Source organism: Pseudophryne corroboree, chromosome 5, assembly GCF_028390025.1.
Source record: "Pseudophryne corroboree isolate aPseCor3 chromosome 5, aPseCor3.hap2, whole genome shotgun sequence".
NCBI classification, from domain to species: Eukaryota; Metazoa; Chordata; class Amphibia; order Anura; family Myobatrachidae; genus Pseudophryne; species Pseudophryne corroboree.
In genome coordinates, this window is record NC_086448.1 from 425,132,562 (window position 1) to 425,155,022 (window position 22,461).

Below are 22,461 nucleotides of genomic sequence, written 5' to 3' on the forward strand. Positions count from 1 at the left end.
AGAGAGAGCAACTGAGCGTGGAAGATCATCTGCTCCAAAATCTTCTGCTCCTCCTCCTCGTCAACTGTCACCATCTAAAGATGAGCCCATGCAACTTGGCCGTTCCCATTTAACTCCTGCTGAGCGCCGAAGACGTCTCTCCGAGTCTCTCTGTCTCTATTGTGCAGCTTCGTCTCACACCATTAATGCCTGTCCCAAACGTCCGGGAAACTCCAAATCCTAGCTCGCCAAGGAGAGGGCCGGCTAGGAGTAATGATCTCCTCTCCATCTCCTCAAGATTGTAATCTCCCAGTCTCGCTTCAAGTTGCTCAACGTTATCGGAACGTCATTGCCCTCCTTGATTCCGGAGCAGCTGGGAACTTTATTACCGAAGCCTATGTTAAACGGTGGTCCCTACCCACCGAGAGACTTCCTTCGTCCATTTCTTTAACTGCCGTGAATGGCAGCAAAATTTTTGATGCAGTTATTTCTTTAAGGACTCTACCAGTTCGTCTGAGAGTGGGAGTTCTTCATTCCGAACTTATTTCTTTTTTAGTGATTCCAAGAGCCACACATCCTGTGGTCCTGGGCCTTCCATGGCTCCGTCTTCACAATCCTACAATTGATTGGACGACTACGCAAATCCTGGCATGGGGTTCCTCCTGTGCTGAGACATGTTTGTTTAAGGTATTGCCTGTCTGTTCTTCCTCCCCCAGGTCGTCTGATGTTCCACCTCCTCCATATCAAGATTTCACGGATGTGTTCAGTAAAGCTTCTGCTGATATCCTTCCTCCTCATAGAGAATGGGACTGCCCGATTGATCTCGTTCCAGGGAAGGTTCCACCTCGAGGCCGAACTTATCCGTTGTCTCTGCCTGAGACGCATTCTATGGAGGAATACATTAAAGAGAACCTAGCAAAGGGGTTCATTCGACCTTCTTCTTCCCCAGCCGGCGCAGGCTTCTTTTTTGTAAAAAAGAAAGATGGTGGTCTGCGGCCGTGCATCGACTACAGAGGTTTGAACGACATTACCATCAAGAACCGTTATCCTTTACCCCTGATTACTGAGCTCTTTGACAGAGTTAGCGGAGCTACCATCTTTACAAAGCTGGACTTGAGAGGTGCATACAATCTCATCCGGATCCGTGAGGGTGACGAGTGGAAGACCGCCTTTAACACCCGTGACGGACATTATGAGTACCTCGTCATGCCCTTCGGATTGAGTAATGCTCCAGCTGTCTTCCAGCATTTTGTCAATGAGATCTTCAGAGACATTCTATACCGTCATGTCGTGGTCTATCTAGACGATATCCTCATTTTTGCCAACGATTTAGAGGAACATCGTTTTTGGGTTAAAGAGGTTCTGTCCCGTCTCCGTGTCAATCATCTCTATTGCAAATTAGAGAAATGCGTCTTTGAAGTCAAGTCCATTCCGTTTCTAGGGTACATTGTGTCCGGTTCCGGACTATAGATGGATCCTGAGAAACTACAAGCAATCCAAAATTGGCCGATACCCTTAACCCTCAAAGGGGTCCAGAGGTTCTTGGGGTTCGCCAATTATTACCGAAAGTTTATACGAGACTTTTCCACCATTGTGGCGCCTATTACTGCTTTCACTAAGAAGGGTGCTAACCCGTCCAAGTGGTCTGAAGAAGCCATGCAAGCATTTCATCTTTTAAAACAAAGGTTCATCTCTGCGCCTGTTCTGAAACAGCCTGACATCGACTCTCCTTTCATCTTAGAGGTGGATGCCTCCTCCGTTGGAGTAGGAGCGGTGTTATCTCAGAGGGCTAAAGATGGCCATTTACACCCTTGCAGTTTCTTCTCCCGGAAGTTCTCCCCAGCTGAGCGCAACTATGCCATTGGCGACCAGGAGTTGCTAGCCATCAAGCTCGCTCTAGAAGAGTGGAGGTATCTGTTGGAGGGAGCTTCTCATTCAATCACCATACTTACAGACCACAAGAACCTTTTATATCTGAAAGGCGCACAATGTCTCAACCCTCGTCAGGCCAGATGGGCACTTTTCTTTTCCAGGTTCGACTTTAAACTCCAGTTCTGTCCGGGCTCTCAGAATCGCAAGGCCGATGCCCTTTCCCGCTCATGGGAGCAAGAAAATGAGTCAGAGTCTTCAGACAAGCATCCTATTATAAATCCGTTGGCATTCTCCACGGTAGGGATGGACTCTACGCCCCCATCAGGGAAAAGTTTTGTGAAACCGATGCTAAGGAAGAAGCTCATGCATTGGGCCCATGCTTCCCGTTTTGCCGGACATACAGGTATCCAAAAAACCCTGGAGTTTATCTCTAGGTCCTATTGGTGGCCAACTCTGAAAAAGGACGTCTTGGAGTTTATTGCATCTTGCCCAAAGTGTGCTCAACATAAGGTATCCCGCCAGTCGCCTGCGGGGCAACTGGTTCCACTATCTGTTCCCCGTCGACCTTGGACCCATTTGTCGATGGATTTTATTACAGATTTACCCATGTGCAACAAGTTCAATACCATCTGGGTGGTAGTTGACCGGTTCACCAAGATGGCACACTTCATTCCTCTCACCGGTCTTCCGTCAGCTTCCAAGTTGGCTCAAGTATTCATACAAGAGATCTTCCGACTCCACGGTCTTCCTGAAGAAATTATCTCAGATCGAGGAGTTCAATTCACAGCCAAATTCTGGCGAAGTTTATGTCAAGTCCTTCAAGTCAAGCTAAAGTTTTCCACGGCTTACCATCCTCAGACCAATGGTCAAACCGAGAGGGTGAATCAGGACTTGGAGGCCTTCCTCCGCATCTATGTGTCCTCCTCTCAAGATGACTGGGTTCAATTACTTCCCTGGGCCGAGTTCTGTCATAACAACCAGTATCATTCTTCATCTGCTTCAACACCATTCTTCACTAACTTTGGATTCCACCCTAAAGTCCCTGAGTTCCAACCGCTTCCAGCAACTTCTGTTCCCGCAGTGGATATCACCTTGCATCAGTTTGCCAATATCTGGAAGAGCGTACGATCAGCTCTGCTCAAGGCATCGTTCAGGTACAAGAAGTTTGCGGATAAGAAGCGTCGAGCAGTTCCTGCTCTCAAGGTGGGTGATCGGGTATGGTTATCCACGAAGAATTTGAGGTTAAGAGTTCCCAGTATGAAGTTTGCACCTCGCTATATCGGTCCTTTCAAGATTGAACAAGTCATCAATCCTGTTGCTTACAGACTTCAGTTGCCTCCCTTCTTAAAAATACCCAGGACATTCCATGTTTCCCTGTTGAAACCGCTGATCTTGAATCGGTTTCATTCCTCACTTCCTCCAACTCCGAAAGTCCAAACTCAACGAGGCGTTGAGTATGAAGTGGCCAAGATCCTGGACTCACGTCACCGTTACGGTCAACTACAGTATCTTATTGACTGGAAGGGTTACGGCCCTGAGGAACGTTCATGGACCAATGCTTCTGATGTCCATGCTCCTGCCTTGGTCCGGAGATTCCATTCCAAGTTTCCTCAAAAGCCAAAGAAGTGTCCTGGGGCCACTCCTAAAGGGGGGGGTGCTGTCACGATCCGGGTATCTGGACGCCATTTCTTACCCATCAGATGCCTCCTAAGGCTGGCTCAGCGCTCCAGGACCGGATCCCATCTGTTATCCTAATGTTCACATTCCTGCATCCTCTCCTGTCTCTCTGAGACGCTGTCACAGTAACGCCTTATTACATCTGGCATGGCGTCTCCCGCGGCCTCCGCCGCCGTCCCTGAGCTTCTGCATGCAGAGTGTCAGAGTGGCGATTACGTCAGCCGCGGCCTCCGCTGTGTCCGCGTGGTTGGATGTGCACTTGTCAGCCTGGCGTCTCCTGTCTCCAGTGGCCGGCGCCGCCATTACTGTTTTCATTACCACATGGAATACAAACCAAACTTCCCTCCAAGTGTCTGCATGGGCGCAGCCATCTTGGATTCTGTCAGCTGATCATTTCCTCCAATCTGTTGTCAGTATTGTTAATCTGCATAATTGCCTAGCCAATCCCTTCCTTGCTGCAGGTATAAATACACTGTGCCTGAGCAAGGAAGGCGTCAGTGCTTTGGTTGTCAAACCTAGTTCCTGTTTGTCTCTCTCCTGTGATTGTCTTCCAGGTTCCAGCTCCTGTCTCAAGACTTCCACCATAGAGACCCGCACCAGCATTCCACCTGCGGTGTAGCCTGACTCTCCAATCCATTGTGGATTCATCTGTTTCCAGCTACAACATTACCTGCTTCCAGCTCAGCTTCCAGCAGAGTACAGCTTCTCTTAAAGGGCCGGTGTCCTTTCTACACTTTACCACTCTCCACCGGTATTATTATTTCTCCGCTCTCAAGTTCTACATTTCAGTTCATATTTCATCGCTCCCAAGTTCATTTATTATTTAACTGGTTCCAGCCAGTATCCACTCCGTGCTAACAACAGTCTGGTTCCAGCCAGTATCCACAGCAGCCGTTTTATCTTCAGCAACCCAGCTTTTCCTGGAACACCAGCTGGTACAATCCTGGGTTATCTCCATTGCTACAGTCGGGCCTGGTAAGGACTTTCCATCTAGAAGATTATAAGAACTATCTCACACTACCAGTGCCCTGTGGCTCCTGCCATCCTGTAGTACCCAGGAACTGTATTTATTCTTTGCTGACTTTTACGTTTTCTTTTACTGCTGCTGTGTTGCGGAGTTGTCATAATAAACATCATTGACTTTTATCCAAGTTGTCGTGGTCACGCCTTCGGGCAGTTATTATTCATGTTACTTACATGTCCAGGGGTCTGATACAACCTCCCAGGTTCCGGTACATCTCAGCCCCTACAACTGAGGCTGCCTCCCGCCAGCTCAGGCCCTCAGTTGTGACAACAGGTATGGATGGATAGTATACTTGACGACACAGAGGTAGGTAGAGCAGTGGCCTACTGTACCGTACTGCTATATATTATATACTGGTGGTCAGCAAAATTATGCACTGTCCTACTACTATATTTATACTGCGCACAAAAACTTAAATGCACCACAGGTATGGATGGATAGTATACTTGACGACACAGAGGTAGGTAGAGCAGTGGCCTACTGTACCGTACTGCTATATATTATATACTGGTGGTCAGCAAAATGATGCACTGTCCTACTACTGTATATATATACTGCGCACAAAAACTTAAATGCACCACAGGTATGGATGGATAGTATACTTGCCGACACAGAGGTAGGTAGAGCAGTGGACTACTGTACCATACTGATATAATTCTGGTGGTCACTGGTCAGCAAAATTCTGCACTGTCCTCCTACTATATCCTACAATGCAGCACAGATATGGAGCGTTTTTCAGGCAGAGAACGTATAATACTGGTGGTCACTGGTCAGCAAAACTCTGCACTGTCCTCCTACTATATAATACTGGTGGTCCCCAGTCCCCACAATAAAGCACACTGAGCACAGATATTTGCAGCGCACTGAGCACAGATATGGAGTGTTTTTCAGGCAGAGAACGTATAATACTGGTGGTCACTGGTCAGCAAAACTCTGCACTGTCCTCCTACTATATAATACTGGTGGTCCCCAGTCCCCACAATAAAGCACACTGAGCACAGATATTTGCAGCACACTGAGCACAGATATGGAGCGTTTTTCAGGTAGAGAACGTAGATATTTGCAGCACACTGAGCACAGATATTTGCAGCACACTGAGCACAGATATTTGCAGCACACTGAACACAGAAACTGAGAGAACGCCAGCCACGTCCTCTCACTATCATCTCCAATGCACGAGTGAAAAATGGCGGCGACGCGCGGCTCCTTATATAGAATACGAATCTCGCGAGAATACGACAGCGGGATGATGGCATTCGGGTGCGCTCGGGTTAACCGAGCAAGGCAGGAAGATCCGAGTCTGCTCGGAACCGTGCAAAAATGGGTGAAGTTCGGGGAGGTTCGGATCCCGAGGAACCGAACCCGCTCATCACTAAAAATATTACATACAGACTCCATACATATAAGTCGCTACACTTGCAAATACGCGCAGCGAGCACAGCAATATATGGTAACACACGCATTTACATGAACATGCCACAGAGATGGATTCAACACTTATTTCATACAGCACATAATTATAATAATATCAAGCGCCAGACATCATAATGATTTAAAATTATATAATGATGTAATGTCATGCATAAAACGGGGTATTGATGCTAGGGACGAGAGTATTATACTCCCGTTATATAAATCACTAGTGAGGCCACACCTTGAATACTGTGTACAGTTCTGGGCACCGTACTACAAAAAGGATATCCTGGAGCCTGAAAAGGTACAGAGGAGGGCGACCAAACTAATTAAGGGCATGGAGACGATGGAATACAAGGAAAGGCTTGAAAGACTAGGCATGTTTACATTGGAAAAGCGGAGACTAAGAGGGGATATGATCAACATCTACAAATATATAAGGGGACAATACACAGAGCTTGCGCGGGACCTGTTTTTGGTTAGATCAACACAGAGGACTCGTGGACACTCGCTCAGGTTAGAGGAAAGGAGATTCCGCACAATACGGCGTAAAGGCTTTTTCACGGTAAGGACAATACGTGTTTGGAATTCCCTGCCCGAGGGAGTTGTAATGGCGGAATCTGTCAACACCTTTAAGAATGGGTTAGATAAATTCCTATTGGATAAGGATATCCAGGGGTATGGTACATAGTCATGCATTATAGTAACTATAAATAGGGATAAAATGCAATGGCTGACAGCAGCATCAGTCAGAAATTTTAGTCAAATCATCATGCATAGGACACCACAAATAGGTTGAACTCGATGGACAATTGTCTTTTTTCAACCTCAGATACTATGTTACTATGTTACTATGTATTATTTGAACGAAGCAAGATACACCTGTCATATTTGGTATTAAAGCAAGCAGATTAATGTGTAGATTCATTTGATACTTGTTGTTAAGTTGTAGGACATTGCAACAAGGAGTTATGATTAAATGTATGAAAGCTAAAATCACTCTTATTAGGACAATAGACATTTACAGAAACAGGTAGTGGACAGGAAACTCAGGCCAGCCCCTTTGGATGTCTTCAAGGCTGAACCTGTTTAGCATACAAACAGAACAGTGACTCATCATGAATGAGAAAGTTCCCTCCCCCAAACTAGATAACACATTACAGAGACACACAGTTGGGAGTTGCTGTTTTGTGCCAGACGATGATGGAGGTGCTTTAGACCAGTTCCTATATTTATTTGCTGAGAGAGAGAGATATATTAAGAGGAAGATGCATTGAAGGAATGGTATGGTATGCTATAACTGTAACTGTATGTATTAACTGCTTACTGTATAAATTGTAATCATGTAACTATGTGTATACTGTGTGATATATTGAATACATATCCTTTAATAACAAATATATACATCAATGAGCTCTGGAACTCAGATAATGTGTGGGTGTATTGTTTTCTCTTATGGGATGCAGTGTTTTGCTATGTATAGCGCACATTCATGGCACATGGTTATAAGAGGTGCAGGCGTTTACAATATATATATTAGAGCGGGCATTTTAAATATTTGTTAGAAAGCAATTTGGTATTTACAATACATCCACCACATTATTACATGAATAGCACCACATTATACAAATAGCACTGCATAACACATATAGCACCACATTACACGTATAGCACCGCATTGAGGGGGTAATTCCAAGTTGATCGCAGTAGGAATTTTGTTAGCAGTTGGGCAAAACCATGTGCACTGCAGGGGAGGCAGATTTTACATGTGCAGAGAGAGTTAGATTTGGGTGTGGTGTGTTCAATCTGCAATCTAAATTGCCGTGTAAAAATAAAGCAGCCAGTATTTACCCTGCACAGAAACAAAATAACCCACCCAAATCTAACTCTTTCTGCACATGTTATATCTGCCTCCCCTGCAGTACACATGGGCCCTCATTCCGAGTTGATCGCTCGTTATTTTTCATCGCATCGCAGTGAAATTTCGCTTAGTGCGCATGCGCAATAGTCGCACTGCGACTGCGCCAAGTAACTTTGCTATGAAGATAGGATTTTTACTCAGGCATTTTCTTCGCTCCGGAGATCGTAGTGTGATTGACAGGAAATGGGTGTTACTGGGCGGAAACATGGCGTTTTAGGGGCGTGTGGATGAAAACGCTACCGTTTCCGGAAAAACGCAGGAGTGGCCGGAGAAACGGGGGAGTGTCTGAGCGAACGCTGGGTGTGTTTCTGACGTCAATCCAGGAACGACAAGCACTGAACTGATCGCACAGGCAGAGTAAGTGTGGAGCTACTCTAAAACTGCTAAGTAGTTTGTAATCGCAATAATGCGAATACATCGGTCGCAATTTTAGGATGCTAAGATACACTCCCAGTAGGCGTAGGCTTAGCGTGTGTAACTCTGCTAAATTCTCCTTGCGACCGATCAACTCGGAATGAGGGCCATGGTTTTGCCCAACTGCTAACAAAGTTCCTGCTGCGATCAACTCAGAATTACCCCCTACATATATAGCACTACACGTATAGCACTGCATTACACAAATAGCACCACATAACATGAATAGCACAACATTACAGGTATAGTACGCACTACACGTATAGCACCGCATTATGGCCCTCATTCCGAGTTGTTCGCTCGCTAGCTGCATTTAGCATCATTGCAAACGCTAGGCCGCCGCCCTCTGGGAGTGTATCTTAGCTTAGCCGAATAGCGAACGAAAGGTTAGCAGAACTGCTACTAAATAATTAATTGCAGATCCTGAGTAGCTCCAGACCTACTCCTAGATTGCGATCACCTCAGTCCGTTTAGTTCCTGGTTTGACGTCACAAACACGCCCTGCGTTCAGCCAGCCACTCCCCCGTTTCTCCAGCCACTCCTGCGTTTTTACCTGGAACGCCTGCGTTTTTTAGCACACTCCCTGAAAACGGCCAGTTTCCGCCCAGAAACACCCACTTCCTGTCAATCACACTACAATCACTCGAGCGATGAAAAAACGTCACTCGAGCTTGTGCAAATCTCCAAAGTTTTGTGTTAAATTACTGAACGCATGCGCGCTGCATACCATGCGCATGCGCATTTTCCACCTAATCGCTCCGTTGCGAAAAACGGCAATGAGCGAACAACTCGGAATGACCACCAATATGACTAGCACCACATTACATACATAGTCACCGCATTACGTACGTAGCCACCGCATTACGGCCCTCATTCCGAGTTGTTCGCTCACTAGCTGCTTTTAGCAGCCATGCAAACGCTAAGCCGCTGCCCTCTGGGAGTGAATCTTAGCTTAGCAGAAGTGCGAACGAAAGGATCGCAGAACGGCACCAAAAATTTTTCAAGTAGTTTCTGAGTAGCTCCAGACCTACTCCTAGCTTGCGATCACTTCAGACTATTTAGTTCCTGTTTTGACGTCACAAACACGCCCTGCGTTCGGCCAGCCACTCCCCCGTTTCCTCAGGCACGCCTGTGTTTGTGTCTGACACGCCTGTGTTTTTCAGCACACTCCCTGAAAACGGTCAGTTACTGTTAGGGTCTCCTGCCCTGTGCTGCCACGTCGTCATGGCAACCGGGAGACAAGTGCTAGCGGAGTGACCTGAGTGCAGCTGATACTCCGGTTCGGGTCTTTTGCTGTGCAGTGGTTATAGGCTCTGTGCATGGCAGGGGATCCGGTGCTGGTTTTTGTGCTCACAGTCTGTGAGGTCTGAGTGGGGCGTGGACAGCACCTGCTTTATAAGGCCTCTTCTCAGGGTAAGCAGATGCTGCTGAATCTTTGTTGGTTAGTCAGTTTCTGAAAGTTAGCCAGTACTGTGTAGCTTTGTATTTGTTTGTTGCTTACTGCAAATAGGCCTGGGGATTTGGTATTACACTCTGCCAATCCAGACCTAGCAGTAAGACTGGAGTCAGTCGTTTAGCTTGCTGGGGTTCTGTTACTACTCTGTGAACTTAGCAAGTTTGCGGCTGTATTCTAAGACTTGCCTGTCTAATCCTGTCTCACTGTGCTAGGTGTCAGGGGTCAGTTTAGTGGCAGTAAGCTGAACCTGTGCACTGCAAGTGAGAATTAGGATTGTGGAGACTCTCCTTGTGTCTATCATTCCATCTCTGACAAAGGAGTTTACTGCCACACCCGTTGGTAACCCTTTAGGGTTTTGCTGTTGCCCTTAGCAACAGCATTTCGGGTTCTCTACGTATTAAAACACAACATCTTGCTTTTCCCATCTGAGCAGTTCTAATACAAGGGAGATACCCAGTTCCTTAGCCTCTGGGCTTCTCTGTTCACTTTGTGTGTATTTTGTTAACCTATCACCTTCTGTGTACGTTATGTCATATTCCCCAGTCTGTCTGTAAGTCCATTTGTTTTGCATAACAGTTCAAACACCAGTACATTCCTGCAGGCACTGGAGTGCATAACAGTCCTGACACCAGTACTTTCCTGCAGGCACTGGTGTGCATAACATATTCAGCAGCCTAATACTCCTGTTGAAATTTTGTGGGAATATGGAGCATACCCCTCAAAATACGTTGCAACAGGTGGTCGATCAGGTGCAGGTCCTGACTCGACAATTTAATGATTTGTCCATTAAAATGCACACCTCCCAGGCTGCTGGCGGAGCTCCCGCAGCAGCAGCACCTGCAGGGGTTAAGGAGCCGAAAGTAAATCTCCCGGATCGTTTTTCTGGAGATCGCTCGCAGTTCTTTTGTTTCAAGGAGAGCTGCAAGCTATACTTCCGGCTTAGGCCTCAGTCTTCTGGGTCGGAGATTCAGCGGGTGGGCATAGTGATTTCCTTGCTACAAGGAGACCCACAGGTCTGGGCATATGGGTTGCAGCCTGACTGTCCGTCGCTTAAAAGTGTTGATGCTTTTTTTACGGCACTGGGCATGTTGTATGATGACCCTGACAAGACGGCCTCAGCCGAGGCTCAGATTTCGATCCTTAAGCAAGGGCGAAGGCCAGTTGAGGTTTACTGTACGGAGTTTCGGAGGTTGGCCCATGATACCCAGTGGAATGACCCAGCCCTGAGACACCAGTACCGAAGAGGTCTTTCTAACCAGATAAAGGACCAACTGGTACAATATCCCTTGCCTGATAGCTTGGATCAGCTCATGCAGTTATCCATCCGGGTGGATAGACGGCTGAGAGAGCGTAGGCTTGAAAGGGAGACTGAGATTTCCTTCCTTCCCAAGGGAACCTCAGACTCTGAGGAATTTTCAGAGGAGCCTATGCAGATTGGGGCTACCCGCCTCTCCTCGCGTGAGAAGACGCGGAGGAGACAGCAGGGGTTGTGTTTGTACTGTGGGAATAAAGGTCATGTGGTAGTATCATGCCCAGAAAAGCCGGAAAACTTCAGGGCCTGAGGGTGATGGGAAATATCCTGTCAGGCCAGAAGTCAGAATTTCCCAAGAAGACTTTTATCATTCCGGTGACCTTGAAGATCCTCGGTCAAACTGTCAAGACTGAGGCCTTTGTGGACAGTGGGGCCGACGGGGTTTTTATGGACCGCCAATTCGCCCTGAAACACTCTGTTCCCTTAGTACCCCTGGCATCGGAAATTGAGATTTGTGGGTTAAACGGGGAACCATTATCCCAAGGTAAAATTACCTCTTGCACTAGCCAGATTTCTTTGTTTATTGGAGCCACACACTCTGAAAAATTGTCCTTTTATGTGACTGTCTGTACTTTTGCCCCATTGGTGTTGGGGTTACCCTGGTTAAGGGCCCACAATCCTCAATTTGACTGGGTCTCTGGGGAGATTCTTAGTTGGGGTACTGATTGTTTCAGGAGTTGCTTGAGCCTTCCAGTCAGGCTCTCGCAGCTAAGTTTGCCAGGATTGCCAGGGTGTTATGCAGATTTTGCGGACGTGTTCTCCAAAAAAGTTGCAGAGGTACTACCTCCCCATCGCCCCTATGACTGTGCCATTGATTTGTTGCCAAATGCTAAGCTTCCCAAGAGCAGGTTGTACTCCCTGTCACGTCCTGAGACTCAGGCTATGGCAGAGTACATTCAGGAGAACTTGGCTAAGGGATTTATCAGACCTTCACAGTCTCCAGTTGGGTCGGGGTTCTTCTTCGTGGGTAAAAAGGATGGTTCGTTGCGACCCTGCATCGACTTCAGGGAATTGAACCGTATCACGATTAAAAACTCATACCCACTGCCTCTCATTTCGGTCTTGTTTGACCAGCTTCGTACTGCCACCATTTTTTCTAAGATTGACCTACGCGGTGCGTACAATCTAATCCGAATAAGAGAGGGGGATGAATGGAAGACTGCCTTTAATACCCACTCAGGGCATTATGAATATTTGGTGATGCCTTTTGGGCTCTGTAATGCCCCGGCAGTCTTCCAGGATTTCATGAATGATGTGCTCAGGGAATATTTGGATAGATTCTTAGTTGTATACTTAGATGACATCCTAATCTTCTCCCATTCCCTGGAGGAACATCGGAAGCATGTACGCTTAGTCCTCCAGAAACTCAGAGACCACCGGCTTGGGGCGAAGCTGGAGAAGTGCGAATTTGAAGTTCAGCAAATCGCATTTCTAGGATATATTATCTCCCCAGAAGGTTTCCAAATGGAGGGTTCCAAAGTACAGGCAGTCCTGGATTGGGTGCAGCCCACTAGTTTGAAGGCGCTTCAGCGTTTCCTGGGCTTTGCGAATTTTTATAGACGATTTATCGCTGGATTTTCGTCTATAGTGGCGCCCTTGGTGGCACTCACTAAGAAAGGGGCGGATGTTGCTCACTGGTCTTGTGAGGCTAAAGCGGCTTTTGCCCGTCTCAAAAGGGCATTTGTTTCGGCCAAGGTGCTGCGACACCCAGATCCAGAGCGTCCTTTTGTGGTGGAGGTGGATGCCTCTGAGATGGGTATTGGGGCAGTGCTTTCTCAGATGGGAGTGTCTGATAATCGCCTTCATCCCTGTGCTTACTTTTCCCGTAAATTTTCGCCTGCCGAGATGAATTATGACGTGGGTAACCGGGAATTGTTGGCTATTAAGGATGCACTCGAGGAGTGGAGACACTGGCTTGAGGGGGCTAAGTTTGGGGTCTCAATTCTCACTGACCATAAGAATCTGGCATATTTAGAGTCAGCGAAGCGTCTCAATGCCAGGCAGGCACGATGGGCTTTGTTTTTTGCTCGCTTTAATTTTTTGATAACATATCGCCCTGGGTCAAAAAACATCAAGGCTGATGCGCTCTCACGGAGTTTTGCTCCAATCCAGGAGACCACCGAGGAGCCGTTGCCCATTGTTTCCCCATCATGTATTAAAGTGGGCATTACCCAGGACCTCTTATCATTAGTCCTTAGAGCACAGGAGCAGGCTCCTCCAGACCTTCCGGTAGGTCTTTTGTTTGTGCCTCCTAGGTTAAGACAGCGAGTGTTCCTGGAATTCCATGCCAAGAAGTCTGCAGGTCACCCGGGTATTGCCAGAACTCGGGAGTTGCTATCTAGGGCGGTGTGGTGGCCCTCGGTGGCTAAGGATGTGGATCAGTGGGTTCGGGCATGTGACATCTGTGCCCGAAATAAGACTCCTAGAGGGGTTCCGGTTGGCCCATTACATCCACTCTCTATCCCATCTAAGCCATGGACCCACATTTCAATGGATTTTGTGGTGGACTTGCCCAAATCCTCGGGGATGACAGCCATCTGGGTTGTCGTTGACAGGTTTTCGAAGATGGCGCACTTCGTTCCACTGGTTGGGCTGCCATCGGCCAGACGCCTGTCTGAATTATTTATGCTGCATGTTGTGCGTCTCCACGGGTTGCCACTTGATGTGGTCTCTGACCGCGGATCCCAGTTTGTGGCCAAATTCTGGAGGGCATTTTGTTCCGATCTCCAGATTTCTGTCAGCTTGTCGTCGGGCTACCATCCGCAGTCTAATGGGCAGACTGAAAGGGTGAACCAGTCCTTGGAGCAGTTCCTCAGGTGTTATGTCTCCAAGTGTCAGACTGACTGGGTTGCTCATCTGTCCATGGCGGAGTTTGCCTATAACAACGCGGCTCACTCTGCTACAGGGATCTCTCCATTCCTTTGTGTGTATGGGCATCATCCTAAGGCCAATTCTTTTGACCCCCTGGACTCCACGCCTGGTGGTTCCTCTGTGGTTTCGGTCCTTAGAGGTATTTGGCGGAAAGTGAAGAAAGCCCTTGTGTCTGTGTCATTAGTGACCAAAAGGGTTTTTGATAAGCGGAAAAGACCCTGCAGCTTCAAATTAGGAGACTTCGTCTGGTTGTCTACCAAGAATTTGAAGTTGAGACAGCCATCTCATAAGTTAGGCCCCCGGTTCATCGGCCCTTATAAGATCACCAGGGTTATCAATCCGGTGGCATTTCAGTTAGATCTGCCCCGTTCTTTGGGTATCAATAAAACCTTTCATTGTTCCCTTTTAAAACGGGCGATTAGTAATCCTTCTTCCAGTGGAAGACCTTCCCCTCTTCTGATACGTGGCCAGAGGGAGTTTGTTGTTGAAAGGATTCTTGACTCCAAGGTGGTTCGGGGTCGGCTGTCATTTTTGGTGCACTGGAAGGGGTATGGCCCGGAGGAGCGGTCGTGGGTGCGCAGTTGTGATCTTCATGCCCCCAGACTGATACGCTCTTTCTTCTCGCAGTTCCCCGATAAACCCGGTGGTAGGGGTTCTTTGACCCCTCGTCAGAGGGGGGGTACTGTTAGGGTCTCCTGCCCTGTGCTGCCACGTCGTCATGGCAACCGGGAGACAAGTGCTAGCGGAGTGACCTGAGCGCAGCTGATACTCCGGTTCGGGTCTTTTGCTGTGCAGTGGTTATAGGCTCTGTGCATGGCAGGGGATCCGGTGCTGGTTTTTGTGCTCACAGTCTGTGAGGTCTGAGTGGGGCGTGGACAGCACCTGCTTTATAAGGCCTCTTCTCAGGGTAAGCAGATGCTGCTGAATCTTTGTTGGTTAGTCAGTTTCTGAAAGTTAGCCAGTACTGTGTAGCTTTGTATTTGTTTGTTGCTTACTGCAAATAGGCCTGGGGATTTGGTATTACACTCTGCCAATCCAGACCTAGCAGTAAGACTGGAGTCAGTCGTTTAGCTTGCTGGGGTTCTGTTACTACTCTGTGAACTTAGCAAGTTTGCGGCTGTATTCTAAGACTTGCCTGTCTAATCCTGTCTCACTGTGCTAGGTGTCAGGGGTCAGTTTAGTGGCAGTAAGCTGAACCTGTGCACTGCAAGTGAGAATTAGGATTGTGGAGACTCTCCTTGTGTCTATCATTCCATCTCTGACCAAGGAGTTTACTGCCACACCCGTTGGTAACCCTTTAGGGTTTTGCTGTTGCCCTTAGCAACAGCATTTCGGGTTCTCTACGTATTAAAACACAACATCTTGCTTTTCCCATCTGAGCAGTTCTAATACAAGGGAGATACCCAGTTCCTTAGCCTCTGGGCTTCTCTGTTCACTTTGTGTGTATTTTGTTAACCTATCATCTTCTGTGTACGTTATGTCATATTCCCCAGTCTGTCTGTAAGTCCATTTGTTTTGCATAACAGTTCAAACACCAGTACATTCCTGCAGGCACTGGAGTGCATAACAGTCCTGACACCAGTACTTTCCTGCAGGCACTGGTGTGCATAACAGTTACCTCCCAGAAATGCCCCATTACTGTCAATCACTCAGCGATCAGCAGTGCGACTGAAAAGCGATGCTAGACCTTGTGTGAAACTGCATCGGCTTTTGTGAAAGTACGGCGCACATGCGCACTGCGTACCATACGCATGCGCAGAAGTGCTGATTTTTAGCCTGATCGCTGCGCTGCGAACAACGGCAGCTAGCGATCAACTCGGAATGACCCCCACATACGTAGTCACCGCATAAATAGGCCCATCATCATGGACAGACATTGGGCAGCTATAGGGCTGAAGGACGTTGCATTAGAGATTGTCCCAGGGCTGGCTGTGAGTGCTGCCTGGCCAGCTGGCATCCAGAGAACAAAGTACATCCTGCTCCTGTCCAGTCCCCAAACCATACACTGTGACCGGGGACACCCTATCCTTTACACCATCGTGATAGTGCAAATAATGTAATTAAAAATAACCTCTCTGCCGGATCCCCTTCAGTGCTCAGTCGCCGCTCTGGCCAGTTCAGTGAGAGTGCGGGAGCTGGGGTGGCTGTGGGTGTTGTGAACCCGGCTCCGACCATCGCTTTGCTGCTGCTCCTGGGCCGGGCTCGTTGAAGAGACCTTTGGCCGGGGCCAGGGAGAGCATGCTGCTGGGCTGGTTAACTTTCTCAAGGTCCCCCATTGGTAGAACAGCATCACCACTTTTCACGGCTAGCGGCACCTGAAATTCCTTTCTAGCCTAACTTCCGGATTGCATTCCAATGAACCACAAGTCCTGGAAGCAGTGTGAGCCAGCCCAGCCTGAGTGTGAATCGGCCTGGCTGAGAGGGATATGGGACCAGCCCATCGGAATCTGTCATGGTGTCCTGGTGGGCCAATCCGCCCCTGACAAAATGTTATTTCTGGGAGCAGCCCGGGACATTCTGACGTCAGTGCAACGTCTGCTGCAACCTAGTCTGCATGCTAGTGCTCTGTGCTCCCAGTTTCCAGAGTAACTCTTGTTCCTGGTTCCTGTAATTCTTGCAGTTTTGTTATCAGAGTCTTCGCTTGTCTAAGCTCATACATTCCTAGCCTGTAAGTCCAACTGCCGACACCACTCCGCCACTGATGCCTCCGTTACTGTTCCAGCCTGCGAGAGTAACCATCTCGAACCAGTTGATCTGGAACCATCCTCCATTTCTTCTTTATCTTCGCTCTCAAATATATCACACTACATGCGAAGGAACTTTATACAGCCAGCTCGCTTCCATCTCGGAGAGACCATCTCCCAGTCTGAACTCAGTCCAGTAATTCCTGTTTCAACCATCACCTTTGAGGACAATAAGAACTTGGGCCAGCCCACCCACTTCCATCCCGGAGAGTCCACCTCCAAACCTGAACCCAGCCATGAATCACCATCCCCAGCTAGAACCTTACTGACAGCTGCCAGTTGTATCAGGAAACACAGTGCAAGAGCCGCTCATGAGAGAACGGCATTATTTTTTATTTTATACTTTATTTTTATGTTTTTTCAAAGTGTCTAGTTATTTTTAAGATGTTCATTTGGTTTTGCTGAATATATTTTATTGGTTTAGGAAAGTTTTGCATTTTAGATTCATTATTATAAATTGTTACTAGAATTTTATTGTAAACATTATTCATACTGCATTAATGAGAATAAAGAGATTACCCCTCTCTACCTGTTGTAACCTGTTTGCATTATAACTATATCCTAGGAGTGAAAGATTAAACACCCCAGTTACTGTATAAAGTGACACTATGAGGGTAATTCAGAGTTGATTGCAGCAGCAAATTTGTTAGCAGTTGGGAAAAAGGGTGTAGTATGTTATGCTGGCGGTCGGGCTCCCAGCGGCCAGCATACCGGTGCCGGAATCCCGACCGCCGACATGCCGAAAGCTGGGCGAGCGCAAATGAGCCCCTTGCGGGCTCGCTGCGCTCGCCACGCTGCGGGCATGATGGTGCGGTACGCGCACCATGCTGCGGGCACGGTGGCGCGCTACGCGCACCACGCTATCTATTCTCCCTCCATGGGCGTCTTGGGCCCCCAAGAGGGAGAAAAGCTGTCGGTATGCCGGCGGTCGGGATTCCGGCGCCGGTATGCTGGTCGTCGGGAGCCCAGCCGCCGGCAAACTGAAGACCACCCGGGCAAAACCATGGGGGTCATTCTGACCTGATCGCACGCTGACGTTCATCGCAGTGCAGCGATCAGGTCAGAAGTGCACATGCGCTGGGGCATGCTAAACAGCCGATGGCTGTCGTTGCCCAGCGATCACCTCTGCCTGATTGACAGGCAGAGGCGTTTGCTGGGCGGGAGAGGGAGGTACGGCGGCGTTTGGCCACCGTTTTGTGGGTGCGGTCCAGCCAACACAGGGGTGGCCGGACTATGCGGGGGTGGGCCGCAGCGGCTGCGTGACATCACACGCAGCCACTGCGACCATTACAACGATCAGTAACTCCCTCCCAGCACGCAGTAGCTGCGCTGGTAGGGAGTTACTTTTCAAGTACAAAAGCGCTTTTGTACTTGTGCGATGGGGCCGGGCCTGACATGTGGGGCGGACTAGCCCTGTGCTGGGCATCCCCCCGAATGTCAGTGTGGATGATTGTGATCAACTCTAAATCACCCCCCATGTGCACTGCATGTGTGGCAGATATAACATGTGCAGAGAGAGTAAGAGTTGGGTGGGTTATATTGTTTCTGTGCAGGGTAAATACTGGCTGCTTTATTTTTACACTGCAATTTAGATTTCAGTTTAAACACACCACATCCAAATCTAACTCTCTCTGCGCATGTTATATCTGCCCCACCTGCAGTGCACATGGGGAGTCATTCCGAGTTGAGTAGCAGTTTTTAGCAGTAATGCAAACGTTAGGCCGCCGCCCACTGGGAGTGTATTTTAGCTTAGCAGAAGTGCGAACGAAAGGATCGCAGAGCAGCTACAATTTTTTTTTGTGCAGTTTCTGAGTAGCTCAAAACCTACTCAGCGCTTGCGATCACTTCAGACTGATCAGTTCCTGTTTTGACGTCACAAACACGCCCTGTGTTCGCCCAGCCACGCCTGCATTTTTCCTGGCACTCCTGCGTTTTTTCAAACACTCCCTAATAACGGTCAGTTGACACCCAGAAACGCCCACTTCGTATCAATCACTCTGTGGCCAGCAGTGCGACTGAAAAGCTTCGCTTGACCCTGTGTGAAACTACATCCTTCGTTGTAATAGTACGTTGCGCGTGCGCATTGCGCTGCATACGCATGCGCAGAAGTGTCTTTTTTTGCCTCAACGCTGCACAGCGAACGAATGCAGCTAGCGATCAACTTGGAATGACCACCATGGTTTTGCCCAACTGCTAACAAATTTGCTGCTGCGATCAACTCTGAATTAGGCCCTATATTCTAAATAAAATACTATTTTACTATTGGATGATCCCTCTATTATTTAATATCTCATTAAAATGAGTAGTGTATATCATATTTTGAAACATTATTTATTAGAAATGCCATGAAATTAGAGCCCTCACTTATTTAGGGTTCTCACTTTTTGGAGGGGAGGGGAGAATATCAAAATTAAATGAATACACTTTTCCTGTATTCGGCTTATGCTTCCTCAACTCTGTTCCACCAGTTTAAGTGGAAGGAGATGCAAGGCACTAATATGCAAAAAGCTATATACTGTATGAAGGCATGTGTCAAAAATGTGCACATCCAAACGTAAATAAGCCCCTTTGATTACAAAGCCGCCACCCAGGTGTGCGAAAAACATGCAAGCACTATGGTGCCTTATTACCACCATTTATTTATACTGTAAACCACCAACAATCATGCAGTGCTGTACAGAGGGCCTAATTCAGCATGGAACGCTATTTAGAGAAATTGCAAATTGAGCGATTATTGAACGACTACGCATATGTAGCATTCGCATTGAGCATGCACTTGGGGTAATAGCGACAGAAATTGCCTACAGATCATAATCGCAATGTAGCCGCTGATTGACTAAAGGCCGGTACTCACCGGCCGATGTGGGAGAGATGTGTGCTGAGCGAACCGCTCAGCACGCATCTCTCCCGCCGCTCAGCACAGCGCGATGTGTGCTGAGCGTGTGTGTGTGTGTGTGGGGTGGGGGGCGCTCATTTCACCCAGCGGGTGAAATGAGCGATCTGCTAGATTGAGACTGCATGCAGGCCAATCTAGCAGCAGGGGGTACACACGGAGCGATCTTGCTGAAAATCTGAGCAATCTAGTCAGATTGCTTAGATTATCGCTCCGTAAATACCCCCTTAACAGGATGCCGGCATTTCTGGCCAGAAACCTGCCGTTTTCTGGGTGTGTCAGAAAAAATGCAGGTGTGCCCAGATGTTTTTGGGGAGGGTCTCTGACGTCAGCGCAGACCACTTCCAGGCCGTCTCAGTCGCAGATTACTGGCAGCCTTAGACCTACTTACATTTGCTCAGACGGCAAAAAATCTTTGATGTTCCGGAAACTGTGTATGTATCTGCGAATCAGAGCCGGCCCTAGCCAATATGATGCCCTAGGCAAGATTTTAGCTGGTGCCCCCTAGCACCACCGCTAGTTCCACCTCTGTCCTTGCACCTCTTTCCCAGCACCATCACCCATCACCCATAGCAGTCCTTATTTTGGTGTTTGTACCCCCTATATTTTAAATAGGAACAGTTCGCACATTTGGCACACAGCCCAAAAAGGGGTGTGTTTTTGCTGGCAAGGGGCATGGCCACACAAGTGTAACCCAAATTCCAATTACACAACACAGTAATGCAACTTTATTCACATTTGATCATGCAATAGTTTCCATAATTCATATTACATCCCACAGTAGTATCACTTTACCTTATAAACGTTACTCCTCACAGTAGAGCCCCTTATTCATAATACATCACACTGAATTGCTCCTTATTCACATTACACCGCACCCTATTGCTCTTTATTCACATTAGACGACACAGTAGTGCCCTTTCTATATGCAATGCCACATAGTAGAGCACCTTGTACACATAATGTAACAGAGTAATGCCCCTTACACATGAGACACATTATTAATTCCCTTATAAACATAATTCACCTTATGCATTATGACAACCTTTATTAATGTCCTTTTACACATAATGTCTCTTACACATATGCCGCACATTATTAATGCCCTTATACACATAATGACACGCATAGTGCCCCTTACACATATGCTGCACATTATTAATGCATTTTTACATGACACACATAATGCTTCTTATACATATTCTAAACACTACTGCACAACCAACCCACTCACATGCACACAGCACTCACACTTCCACTAACACTGTGACCTCTGCCTCTGCTTGGATACAGATGTGTCCTCATAAATCTTGCCTCAATGTTAACGTCGGGCACCTTTTTTTTAATGAAAATGCATCTTATTTGCATTGCTATGTGGCTGGGATGCACAAGCAGATTCTGCTGATTAAAATTATATGCAGCATGCCTATATACTGTGTGAGACTGTGGCTGTATCTGCATATGAAATGCTACACACAGAATATAGGCATGCCGCATATCCTTTTAATCAGCAGAAGCTGTTGATGCCCTTAGGCATATCAAATGCCCTAGGCAATTGCCTAGTTTGCCTATGCCTATGGCCGGCTCTGCTGCGAATGGCTAGTGATCTGCGATGCATTTGCAAACTTGTATGGGACGTGTTTTCGGGCGGCGCCTTTCTACTCACAGACAACTTCAATTTCTCAGAATAGCGATCCATGCTGAATTAGCCCCAGAGAACATACAAACTGTACAGGTAGGGCTCTGGTCCATACCAAACTTATGACCCTGATGTGCATTATCTGCAATTCTGCGTTTGTACATCTGAGTACAGTACTTCTTACTCAGTTGTACAAACTGTATGTACAGTATGTAGTAAAGCCAAAGAATTGCTCTATATTTATCCATAAAATGCAATCTTTATGTACAGTATTTAACGTTTTTCTTTAATAAATGTGTAGCAAATGCTGTATTCCAGAGTTTCCCAAACTCCATCATTACAGTTCAGGTTTTCAGGATATCCATGCTTGAGCACAGTAATTAGTACCTCAGTCAATGTAATGTAATAATTTGGACTCAAGCATGGATAGCCTTAAAACCTGGTCTATAATGGTGGAGTTTGGGAAACTGGATTCTGTTATCTGAGTTTTGCTTTTTCAATAAACAACACTTATCAATGAAATAGTTCATAAAAGTATTATGTACTTTACAGCATGATTGCGGGGTCCATAGGCAAACGCAGGGGGGGTTTCCGGTTGCACGGAAACCTCCATCCTCTTTGAAAGTGGCTAAAATTATTACAATAGCAATGGTATATAATATGATTACTAGAACTGCTGCCATATTATGCAGTTTAAGGGACAGAGCAGAGCTGCTGCATATGCCCAGTGTAGCAGCTTCTTCTACCAAGTTTTCTGTGTGTGTGGATCTGAGAATCAATGTACTGGACCAGATAGTAGCTACCAGGAAGAAGAGACAGGAGCCTTACCATGAGGTGGGAGAATGTGTGCTTAGGGAGTGCAGTACTGGTTCTATTAGGTTTATGTATTTATTTCCTATGGTATGCTTTACCTTTTCCTGACCACTTATCTTATTTATATGATTTAAATATGTTCGATACAGCCAATACTATATAGACAAGTTATAGTTTTAAATATTAATGCTGCATTTAACACAGTATCAAGTGTGTAAAAAGACTATTGCATACCCTCCAACTGTACCTTTTTGGCAGGTACAATACCGTTTTTTTATGGTCTGTACCGGGCAAAAAGGGCTGTGTACCGATTTTTGACTCACTGCATCTCCATTGAAAGTATAGGAAAGGCTTACCCGCGGCCACGCCCCCTTACCTTATTTGTACCGGTTTTTACGTGTAAAATGTTGGAGGGTATGCTATTGTTTACATT